We start from the raw sequence: 12446 nt of genomic DNA, 5'->3' as shown, positions 1-12446 counted from the left end.
TTTTATACTTTACATACTTATAGTACATTTTGTATCTAGCTTCTTCCACAACATTTTTGTATTATTTGACCATGTTGTATTTTGGATGTGGTATTCCATTTTGTCACTATGTTATATTTTATTTATCCCACAGTTGTTAAGCATTGAAATAGTTTCCGTGTTGTAGCTATCACAAATACGGCTGCTCTGAATATTTTTGTTTATGTCTTTTTTTTGGCCAATACTGGGGCTTGAACTCAGGGCCCAGGCACTGTCCCTGAGCTTCTTTTGCTCAAGGCTATCACTCTACCACTTGAGTCACAGTGCTATTTCCTGTTGTACTGAGGAATTGTTCTCAGGGATTCATGCATGCTAGGCAAGCACTGTACAATTAAGCTGTCTTCTGATGAACCACTACACATATGTAGCATAGTAGATACTGGCCAGTTTTCCAAAGAGGAGAACCTACTATGGTTCCACATGCGGTGTGTATTTATTTCCCTTGCTGTTCCACATTCTTCCCAGTACTTAGTATTGTAAGTCACTCTTAAAGAATTGAAACATATAAATGGTTGGGCACTGGTGGTTCATGCTTGTAAACCTAGCTCTTCAGGAAGTTGAGACCTGGGGTTGTGGTTCAAAGACAGCCCAGGCAGGAAAATCTGCAAGACTCTTCTCTCTAATGAACCAGCAAACAAAGTAGGAAGTGGAGCTGTTCCCCAAGTGGTAGAGTACTATCCTTGAGGAAAACAGCTCATAGACATCACCTAGGCCCTGAGTTTTAAGTCCCTGGACTGCTACAAACCCCCCACAATATATGCAAATGTATTTTCCCAGTATAGTAGTAATGACATTGATGTTGCTATCTAGGGAAAGGACATTATTAGCGGGGGTTTAGATGCCTTAGAATTCATTGGGAAGAAGACAATGGATGTAATAGCAGAACGGGATCCTGTATTTAAAATGACTAAGGGTTTGATGAACCGGAATTCTGCACTGTCTCAGGTACTGTTACCTTTACTGGTTTGATTGCTGTTTTCTGTTGTTTGTGTGTTTTTTTTTTTTTTTAATTTGAATTTTTCCCTTTGTTACCTTGGGACTTTGTTAGTGTGTTTTCTTGTAAAGAATTATCAATGCATTATAAAATTAAGGCATTTTTTATGGGCTGGATTTTTTTTATGGGTTTGTCTAATGCTTAGACAAACAGCCAGCTCTTTTCTTTCTGCAGTCGCCTCTGTCAGTGCAGTACAAAATCCTGAGCACTGTCAAGATTACTTATTAGGTTACTGTTGAAACCACTTTTGGAAATGCATGTGGCTCCTTAGGTGCTGCTGTCTAGCATCAAATTTTGTTTAGCTTCTTTTTTATTTCTATGCAGCTCCTGATCCTTAGTGAATTTGACTTGCTGAATGAAGGGTAGTACTTTATACTAGAACTTATACTAGAACTTAGCTTTGCTTCTTTCCACTCTTAAAAACTTTCCCTTGAGCTCTTATTATTTGCTGCATCTTTGCTTCCATCTCTTTTTAGGTTTTACAGTAAGAGGCCAAGGAAAAAGAAGAGCTAAGACCTCCAATGAGGTAGCCATGGAAATAGACAAGAAAACTCATTGTGAGCTACCCTTTGATGAACTTCAAGAACATCTAGAAGTTCTGGCGATGCTTTCCCAAGAAAGTGAAATAAAGGTAATTCCAATCCCAAACTCCCAGCTGAAAAGAGTCTTCAAAGAAAAAACGTTGCATGGTTTCTTTTCACTTTGTATATTTGGAAGATGAAATGTGTCTCTGAAGGAGATGTGGGTTGCTGGAAATATTATAATAGAAGAAAAATATCCCCTACTGTTTAATTGTTAGAAATAGTGAATAAGTCAAATATTTCTCTTAAAATTATAGAAAAAGAACAGGGCTGGGAAGGTGGCTCAGTGGTAGAGCGCTTGCCTTGCATGCCTGAGGCCCTGGGTTCGATTCCTCAGCACCACATAAGCAAAAAGAAAAAGAACAGAGGTCTTAGTATAAGATATCCTTTTCTTTCACTTTAGTCTTTCATTTTCTGTTTTTTCTCCAGTGTCATGGGTTTTTAGGTGTCAAAAAGCCTGTTATAGCTGCTAATTTGTATATAATTTCCTGTTAGTTCATCTCCTCTGATAATCTAAGACAATCTTTCTTCTTCTTCTTCTTCTTCTTCTTCTTCTTCTTCTTCTTCTTCTTCTTCTTCTTCTTCTTCTTCTTCTTCTTCTTCTTCTTCTTCTTCTTCTTCTTCTCCTTCTCCTTCTCCTTCTTCTCCTTCTTCTCCTTCTTCTCCTTCTCCTTCTTCTCCTTCTCCTTCTCCTTCTCCTTCTCCTCCTTCTCCTTCTCCTTCTCCTTCTCCTTCTCCTTCTCCTTCTCCTTCTTCTTCTCCTTCTTCTTCTTCTCCTCCTTCTTCTCCTTCTCCTTCTTCTCCTTCTTCTCCTTCTTCTCCTTCTTCTCCTCCTTCTCCTTCTTCTTCTCCTTCTCCTTCTTCTCCTTCTTCTCCTTCTCCTCCTTCTCCTCCTTCTCCTCCTTCTCCTCCTTCTCCTCCTCCTCCTCCTCCTCCTCCTCCTCCTCCTCCTCCTCCTCCTCCTCCTCCTCCTCCTCCTCCTTCTCCTTCTTCTCCTTCTCCTTCTTCTCCTTCTTCTCCTTCTTCTCCTTCTTCTTCGTTGGTCTTGGGGCTTATACTCTGGCCCTGAGTGCTGTGCCTCAGCTCTTCAGCCCAAGCAGGCACTTACCACTTGAGCCACAGCAACACTTTCAGTATTTATTCTGGTGGTTTATTGGAGATAAGAGTTTCATGGCTTTTCCTGCCTGGGCTTCGAAGTCATGCTTAAGCACTGATAATTTTCATTTATCTTTTGGCCTATATTACTTTTGGAAATACAAATTCTGTCTATTTTCCAATAATATCTACCCTTTAGTGTTACGGTTATTAAAAAAATTAGTTCTGGCTCTAATCCTAGCTCAGGAGGCTGAGATCTGAGGTTAATTGAAAGCCACACCAGACAGGTTATTTTTGATAAACAACTCAGAAAGCTGGAAGTAGTGCTGTAGCTCCAAGTGTATATCCGCTATCCTTGAGAACAAAGAGCCTCAGGGATAGCTCCCGGGTCAAGCTCCAGGATCTGAAAAAAAAAAAAATTACTACTGGGTACTGCAATCCTAGCTATTTAGGAGAATGAAATCTGATGATTATGGTGGGAAGCCAGCTCAGATAAGAGTGTCTGTGAGACTTTTATCTCCAATTAACCACCAAAAAGCTGGAAGTTGTGCTGTGGTTCAAATAATGCAGTGCTAGACTTGAGCACAAAAGCTACGCCCCCAGGCCTTGAGTTCAAGCCCTAGGACCAACACAAACACACACACACACACACACACACACACACACACACACACACACACACAGAGCTGTGCTGGCATGAGCTCTTCAGTCTTTTCTCCTTATGAGATTTTTTTCATTAATATTTACACAATATTTTATTATTTTCATTCAGGTGAAATCTTTCCTTAATTCTCTGAGTGGAGAAGAATTAGAGGCTCTAATATTTGAATTAGAACAACTCAGAAGCATTTTCCCTAGCAGAATTTTATGAGGAAGAGGAAGAAGAGAAAAAAGGTAATATGAAAATTCAGAATCGGAGTGGGAAGATGCAATGTATTTATTATTACTAGAGTATTTATTATTACTAGGGTATTTATTATTATTATTAATATTATTACTAGATTATTTATTATTACTAGAGTAATTTGTGTGTTTGTGTGTGTGCACGCACAATGCCTGTGCTGGTCCTGGGGCTTGAACTCAAGGTCTGCTTGCTGTCCCTGACCTTCTTTGCTTAAAGTTAGACCTTTAAGGACTTGAGCCACACCTCTACTTCCAGCTTATTTTTTGTGATTAGAGATAGGAGTCTCATGGAGTTTTCTTCCTAGGCTGGCTTCCAACTGTGATCCCGAGATCTCAGCTGCCTGAGTAGCAGTCTGACAAGGATAGCCACTGGCACCCTGCATCTCTCTCTTTTTTGCAGTGAGAATTTTCATGTAGAATTCTTTTTGCAACTTTCCCCCATCTAGGTGTTCAGACACGTCAGCCTCTTGCTTATGTCTTCTTTTTTTGTTCCCTGTCAGACTCCTCTTAGCATCCCTCATACTGATATTGTTCATACACCCCTGCCAGTGATTACAGTTAAAGATTGCTCTTTTCAGAGTTTGTCCTCAGTTTGGCTGATGTTTCTTTATATCTCTGGATACTTCATCTGTGCCTTGTGACTTGTGGGATCCTTAATCCCATCTTGAATTGAGGCAGAAAAGGTGGTAGTACCTAAAACATGAGTGACAATCTTCCCCCTCCCTGCCTCCACAATTTAAAGCCTGTATCTCTTAGAAAATATGAATGTTGAAGCTGCTCATTTTTTATAGTAATTAGGTAATGTGGCAGTTAGTATAAAATGTAATTTCTGGACAAATGAATCTTAAGGTTGTTTTATTTTAACATTTAATTAGATATATTTCTAAGACATATTATCTGCTAATTGGCTATTTTAAGAAAGTGGAATCCAATGAATTCAGTTTTGTCTTATTTTTTTAAGCTGGTCCTAGGACTTGAACTCAGGGCTTGGATGTTGCCCTAAGCTTTTTTGCTCATGGGTAGTGCTCTACCACTTGAACCACTGCACCACTTCTGGCTTCTTCTGAATAGTTCATTGGAGATAAGAATCTCACAGACTTTTCTGCCTGGGCTGGCTTTGAACCATGATCCTTAGATCTTAATTTCCTGAGTAGCTAGGATTACAAGCATGAGCCACCAGTGCCTAGCCCATTTGTAGTGTTTAAATGAACTATTTACTTTGCCATGGAATGACATTTTCACTCTGAAGTATACAAGTGGTCATAGAGACTAGAATTTTATTTGGTGAACATTTCTTAAAAGTGAATGAAATGAGCCTTTACCACGAGAAAAGCAACGATGTATGAGTCATGATACACATTGAAACTAAGTTTCAATTTTGTAGAATGTATTTATTGCTCTGTTGAGCTTTGTAGCTTCCCAGTGCTGTTTACAGACTATGCTGATGAAATCTGTGTTGATAATAACAGCTATATTCATTGATTTCAGGACAGTTGGTCAGCATTTGGAAGATTTGTGTGACTCAGTGTGAGTATTTTCCCATTATTTAATGTGTGATGTTAGCAAATCATGTACAGGCAAAAGAAAAGAAAAGACTAACTGATTTTAATTTAATACATCCAAGCAGAAAATCTTATGGTATAGCTTCAGGCTCATTGCTATGTATCTCATTACAACTAAATTTTAAGAGATGACCACTAGTTGAGTTTTAGTGTAATATTAAGGAGTATGCCAGCATTAGCTTTATTGATAATCTGAGAAGGCAACTAAAATACTTCTTCCTTTTCTAACTAAGTGACTTTGTAAGGTAGATTTTCTGCATATACTTGAAACAACATAACCCAACAGACAGTATAAAAGCAGATGAGAGAATACAGGTGTCTTTCATTAGGCTAAAGGATGAAGAGATTTATTAAAGATGTAAAACAATGGGACTATTCTGCTGAAATTTTACCTTTTTTGGAAAATACAGTTTTTTTTCAATAAGTGTATATTAATAAGTAGTGTTTCTTTTCTTTCTTTTTTTTTCTTTTTGGTGAGTTGTATGGAGTAAACTTTGGGCTTGGGTGCTGACCCTCAGCTCTTTAGCTCAGTGCTAGTATCCTACCACTTGAGCCACAGCACCACTTACAACTTTTTCTGCTTATGTGGTGCTCAGTAATTGAACTCAAGGCCTCATGCATACAAGACACTCTACCACTAAGCCACCTTCCCATCCCCAGTGTTTTTGTTCTTAAGTTTACAAAACTACCATAAGCACTTGAGTTCTAAATTTTCTTTTGTTTGGGTTGTGAAACTAGGACTCAATACCTGATGCTTTGCTCATTAGCTGAGTTCTACTTTTTAACATATCTGTCTGTTTCTCTCGTGTGTGTGTGTGCGTGCACATGCAAATGCATGTGTATCCCCTATTTTTTATTTAATTTATTTATTTTTGTGCCAGTCCTGGGGCTTGAATTCAGCACTTAGGCATTGATCCTGAGCTGTAGTCTACCACTTGAGTTATAGTTTTACTTCTGGGTTTTTTTTGTTTTGTTTTGTTTTGTTTTCTAAGTAGTTTATTGGAGATAAGAATCTCATTGACTTTCCTGCTCCAGCTAGCTTTTAATAGCAATCTATAGATCTCAGTCTCCTGAGTGTGTAGCTAGGATTACTGGTGACAGCCACCAGTTCCTGGCTCTACTAACATTTTTTTTTGTCGGTTGTGGGGCCTAAACTCTGGGTCTGGGCACTGTCCCTCAGCTCTTCAGCTCAAGGCTAGCGCTCTATCACTTGAGCCACAGTGCCACCTCTGGCTTTTTCTACTTATGTGGTGCCGAGGAATCGAACCCAGGACCTCATGTATGCAAGGCAAGCACTCTACCACTGAGCCACCTTACCTTTTTAATTAGCTCTTTGGGAGCTCTCAAAATTTAAGAGTATTAAGAGGTCCTGAGACTAGCATGTTTGAGAGCTGCCAGATGAAAATTTTCCAAATATTAGTGCTTTTAAAGATGGCTCTCTGTTTACTTCTTTGAACTGTCAGTGTGCTTGCCACTGATATCTCTAAACCTCATTTGATTTTTTTTTTTTTGTTGTTGTTGGTTAATATTGTAAGGTCTGCTCCTGGATGGCGAGCAGACTCCACCCTCCTCACAGCAAAGTCTCCACCCAGTAACTGCATTACCTAGGCAACTGGGACACCTGGAAGAAGTCACATTTGCATCCACTGAGGTCATATCTGAATTTGATGTGGCCACACCTTTCTCTGCCCGTACCCTAGATAAGGCCTAGCCCAGGCCCAGACACTCTCTCTCTGCTCTCTCTCTGCTCTCTCTGCTCTTTTCTAGCTCTTTCCTCTCTCTTTCCTCTCTTTCCCAGCTCTCTCTCATTCCAAGGCCTTTCCCAGCCATGTGGAGTTCCAACCTTGCCTGGTCCCAGCAGGTCTACTATCCCTTACCTGAATAGCACGTGCATGGTGCTGTTCTTACTAGGCTATCTCTTTTTTTAAAACCTAACAAGTGAGATAAGTGTCCTATGGCTGTAACTACTCAGGAGGCTGAGATCTGAGGACCTCAGTTGGAAGCCAGCCCAGACAGAAAAGTCCTTGTGAGACTCTTATGTCCAATTAACCACTCAAAACCCAGAAGTGGTGCTATGGCACAAATGGTAGAGCACAAGGCTTGAGTACAAGAGGCCCAGGGACAGCACACAAGTCCTGAGTTCAAGCCCCACAACTGTCAAAAAATACAGAAAGGAAAAAAGTACTACCGGAAGCCAAGATGACTATCCAGACAGCTTGGTATTGGCATAAGAACAGACATCAGGACCAATGGAATAGAATTGAAATCCCAGAAATGAACCTACAGACCTATAGCCATCTAATCTTCGATAAGGAAGCTAAAACAATAGAATGGAAGAACGACAGCCTCTTCAGTAAATGGTGCTGGTAAAATTGGTTAACTACTTGTAGAAAACTAAAGCTAGATCCTTATATATCACCTTGCACCAGAATCAACTCCAAATGGGTCAAAGACCTCGAAGTCAAAGCAGACACTTTGAAAACATTACAGGATGGAATAGGAGAAACCCTAGGTCTCCTTGGCTCAGGCCGAAATTTTCTGAATAGAGACCCGGAAACACAACAAATCAAAGAAAGGTGGGACAAATGGGATTGCATGAAATTGCAGAGCTTCTGCATGGCAAAGGACATAGCTAGCAAGATCAATAGAAAGCCCACGGATTGGGAGAAGATCTTCACTAGCCATTGAACAGACAAGGGTCTCATATCTAAAATATACTTGGAACTCAAAAAATTAAATCCCCCAACAACAAATCTGCAAAGAAAAAACTGCCCAATAAACAAGTGGGCTAAAGACTTAAAGAGAAACTTCTCTGAAGAAGAAAGAAGGATGGCCAACAGACACATGAAGAAATGCTCAGCCTCCCTAGCCATAAAAGAATTGCAAACCAAAACAACATTGAGATACCACCTCACTCCAGTTAGAATGGCAAAAATCAAGAACTCTAACAACAACAGATGCTGGAGGGGATGTGGACAGAAAGGAACCTTACTTCATTGTTGGTGGGAATGTAAACTTGTTCAACCACTTTGGAAAGCAGTATGGAGGTTCCTCAAAAGACTTCAGATAGAACTCCCCTATGACCCAGCAATCCCATTTTTGGGCATTTACCCAAATGTTTACAAACAAGACCACACTAAAGCTACCAGCACAACTATGTTTATTGCAGCATTATTTACCATAGCTAAGATATGGAACCAACCCAGATGCCCCTCAGTAGATGAATGGATCAAGAAAATGTGGTATATATACACAATGGAATTCTATGCCTCCATCAGAAAGATGACATTGCCCCATTTGTTAGGAAATGGAAAAACGTGGAAAACATTATATTAAGTGAAGTAAGCCAGGCCCAAAGAAACATAGGTCCCATGGTTTCCCTTATTTGCAATATCTAGTATATATATATGAGTCAAGCGGAATAGGTCAGATAATGTGATGTTATGAAAATGAATCCTTAGATATGTATTTTAATGTTTTTTCCTTTCATGCATTTGTTTCTAACGCATTTATAAGATTATCTCTTTGTAGCTTTGTATGTCCCTCCCCCACAGTATAACCCTGCTTTCACTATATTTGATGTCAGTATAACTTGTGTAGGAGATGGGAAAAAACAAGTCGTTTAAGGATACAGGTAGACCTGTTGCAACAATGAGAAGTACAAGTTGTCATGTGGAAAATGAGCTTTACAATGTTGGTGGGGGGGCAAGCCGGGAGGATTGGGTGGGCGGTTGCGGGGGGAGGCTGGGAAGGGATGTGTAATGTAAACAAAGAGGAGGCTGCAATGCTTGATAAGAAATGTACGCATTAACCTGCCCATGTAATTGTAACCCCTCTGTACAGTGTGTTCACAAAAAATAAAAATAAAATAAAAGAAAAAAAGAAAGAAAAAAAAAAGAAAGTTGAGAGCCAAGGTTCAAAGCCATCCTAGGCATGAAAATCAATGAGACGTTTTTCACCAATTAACCAGCAACAGGTAGGAAGCAGTAGAGCTCTACCCTTGAGTAAAACTCAAGTTTTAGCCCAGGAGCAGCATAAATGAAAAGAATTCTCATTTACTTTCCTGCCCAGGCTGGATTCAAACCACAAATGCTCAGATTTCAGCTATTTGAGGAGGTAGGATTATAGGTGTGAACCATATTTTTAAAATCTTGAATTGGCTCTAATATTTTTGTCCTTCTTTTCACTTAATTTATTATTCTTTTTCTCTTTTTCACAAGTTTGGGTCATCCAGCTTATTATTAGGGCTGGCCACTCTTTCTGGGTTTTTGTTTTGAAGTTTTTTTGTGGATTTTTGTCCCAACCTGCAGGATGTCAACGAGGGCGATGAACCTAAACGAGAAGGAATGAAGGGACAAGAGACATGAAGAATGACAGCAAGACAGGGATTCTGATCAAGCTGCAAATTTTTATTTTTCACACAGGGGTATTTATATGCTTGGAATAAGGAAGCTTTTAAATTGGCCATTAAGGAAGCTTTTTCATTGGCCATAGCAGCTGCAGGATGTTTGCGTAGGGCAGGGTGAAAGGGTGGTCATTAGCAGCTGCAGGATATTTGCATAAGGCAGGATGAAAGGGTCGGATTTCTGAGAGTGGTTCTGTAAACTCAGCCACAAGATGTTCCAGTGAGATAGTCAAGCCTATCTTCATGTTGAGAGACTCCTTTTGGCTCCCAACAGATTCTTTTTTTTTGAGCTTTTTATAGTACTTGAACTCCAGGCCTGGTCATTATTCCTAATTTTTTCTCAAGACTAGTAGGCTTCCCACCTCAAGACAGTTCAAATTGTGGCTCTTTATGTATTTTTCTTTCTTTCTGCATTTATTTTAGGTGATGCTCTTATGGCTTGTACTCAGGACTTGGGCATTTTTGCCGAGTTTTTGTTGTTGCTGTATTTTTTTTTCTTCATTGCTGGTCCAAGGGCTTGAACATAGGGCCTGAACTTTTGCTAGTCATAAAATCAGGGCAGAGCCACTGTGTCTGAGGTTTTTCCCTTTTCTTTCTCAAGACTAGCAGTCTCTATGGCTTGAGCCACAGATAAAGTTCTGGCTTTATTTATTTATTTATTTTCATTTTTGTTGCTAGGGCTTCAACTCATGACATGGCCACTCTTCTGAGGCTTGAAGTCAGGGCAGGGCCACTGTGAATGAAGCATTTTTTGTATTGTTTGTTCTCAAGGCTAGCATACTTTAACAGCTTGAGCAACAGCTGCATGAATGGCTTTGTTTATATAATGTTCTCTACCACCCCCACCAGGCAAAAGTTGTAAAGTTCATTTTTTGAAATAATTTCTTGTACATCTCATTGTTGCAATAGGTCTAGCTGTATCCCTATTTAAACAATTTGTTTTTTCCCTTCACCTTCACAAATTACGCCAACATCAAATACAGTGAAAATGGGGGAGTTATTTATTTATTTGGTTCTGGTCCTAGGGCTGGAACACAGGAAGTGGTGACTGTTCCTAAACCTGAAATCAGGGCAAGGTCACTGTGCTGGAGTCTCTCCCATGTCCTGAGCAAGGCTGGCAGGCTCTAAAACTTAAGCCACATTTTAACATCTGGCTTTGTAAAACAAATTTGGTGATTCATAAGGGATAAGTTTCTTATGGAGGAGCTGGGAAATGGCTCAGTGGTAAAGTGCTTGCCTTGAGCTGAAGAGCTAAGGGACACCATCCAGAGCTGGAGTTCAGGCCCCACAACCCATAAAACAGAAAAAAGAAAAGAAAAAAAAAGCTGAGTGCCAGTGGCTTACGCCTGTAATCCTAGCTACTCAGGAGGGTGAGATCTGAGGATTGCAGTTCAAAGCCAGACTGGGAAGGAAAGTCCATGAGACAATTATCTCCACTAAATCACCAGAAAACCAGAAGTGGCCCTGTGGCTCAAGTGGTAGAGCACTAGCCTTGAGCTGAAGAGCTTAGGGACAGTGTGCAGGCCGAGTTCAAGCCCCATGACCAACCCCAAAAAAAGAAAGATTCTCATGGGAAGACAGGGACATTAGCCAGGCTCTAAAATCAGAGGATGGTGGTTCAAAGCCAGCCAGGGCAGGAAAGTTGTTGAGACTCTCATCTCCAATTAATCACCAAGAGCTTGGAAGTAGAATAGTTCTAGTCTTGTGCAAAACAGCACAAGTTCAGGCCCCAGGACTAGCACACATAAAACCAAGTGTCATGGAGCTTCCTGCCCATGTTGACTATGAACCACAATCCTAAAATTTCAGCTTCCACAGTAGCTAGGATTATAGGCATGAGCCACTACTTAAAAATATTTCATTGACTTCTCTCTTCTTCTTCTTCTTTGTGTGTGTGTGTGTGTGTGTGTGTGTGTGTGTGTGTGTGTCCGTCCTGGTGCTGGTTCTAGACCCTTGAACTCTGGAGCCTAGCCACAGTCTCTGAATTTGTTTTTCTTTTATTTTTAATGCTGTTTCTAGGCTTTGTATTCAGGGCCTAGTCCTTGTCCCTGAATCATTCTTTTGTTGCTGGTGGTGGTGGTCCTAGGGCTTGAACATAGGGCCTGGTCACTTCCTGGGTTTGAAACCAGGGCAGGGCCACTGTGTATGAGGGATTTTGTTGTTCATTTTCCCTCAAAGCAAGCAGTCTCTGTGGCTTGAGCCACACAGATCAACTTCTGGCTTCTTTTACTTTTTTGGCAGTTCATGGAAGATAAAAATCTCATAGAAGATAAGAGTACTGTATCAGCACCTGAAATCTGAGGATTGGGGTTGAAAGCCCAGGCAGGTAAGTCCATAAAACTTATCTCCATTTCATCCCCCAAAGAAAGGAAGTGGTAGAATGCTACCTTTAAGAAAAAAAAATTCTATTTCAACCCCTGGGTTCAACACCCACACCTGATACATACTCACAAATTCCTAAGGGACTTTTCTGCCTGGGTTGCCTTGGAACCCAGATCTTCAAGTTCTGTCTTTTGTGTAGCTTGAGCTCCAGGTATAAACCAGCAATTCTCTTGGCTTTTGTGCTCATCTTCCACTCTGATTTTTATTTGTGTATTTGTATTTAATTGATTAATTAGTAGTAGTCCTACCTGGGCCTGGTCACTGTTATTTTGCTTTTTCATTCAAGGCTGTTGCTTTACCACTTGATCCACAGCTCTACTTCTGGCATTTTTGCTGGTTAGTTGGAGATCAGAGCCTCATGGAATTTCCTGCCCAGGTGGGCTTTTAACCACCATCCTGAGATTTCATGCTCCTAACTGGCATTACATGTCAGCCACCAAAAAGTGCCTGGCTCACTCAATTTTAATATTTTTTTTTTGGTTGGT

The 12446-nt window shown here is 40.3% G+C and overlaps 1 protein-coding gene across 21 annotated transcripts in view; it reads left to right on the top strand.

Annotated features, from left to right (window-relative positions):
- LOC138810943 (hepatoma-derived growth factor-related protein 2-like) overlaps positions 1–12446 on the top strand; it is a 289960-nt gene that overhangs the window by 265773 nt on the left and 11741 nt on the right. For 18 of the 21 annotated variants that reach the window (XR_011367295.1, XR_011367293.1, XR_011367296.1 and 15 more), the window contains 4 exons: positions 1510–1664; positions 3482–3603; positions 5101–5139; positions 11821–11905. The gene's annotated coding sequence lies outside the window, so the exon portion shown is untranslated. Of the gene's footprint in view, positions 1–1509; positions 1665–3481; positions 3604–5100; positions 5140–9484; positions 9601–11820; positions 11906–12446 lie in introns of all 21 variants that reach the window. The other 3 variants (XR_011367284.1, XR_011367290.1, XR_011367288.1) reach the window with 3 other exon arrangements.

Source organism: Dipodomys merriami, unplaced genomic scaffold (assembly GCF_024711535.1).
Source record: "Dipodomys merriami isolate MVZ:Mamm:240054 unplaced genomic scaffold, mDipMer1.0.p SCAF_512, whole genome shotgun sequence".
NCBI lineage: Eukaryota > Metazoa > Chordata > Mammalia > Rodentia > Heteromyidae > Dipodomys > Dipodomys merriami.
The sequence above is the reverse complement of the archived record's forward strand: the minus strand, read 5'-3'. Positions and strand labels throughout refer to the sequence as shown.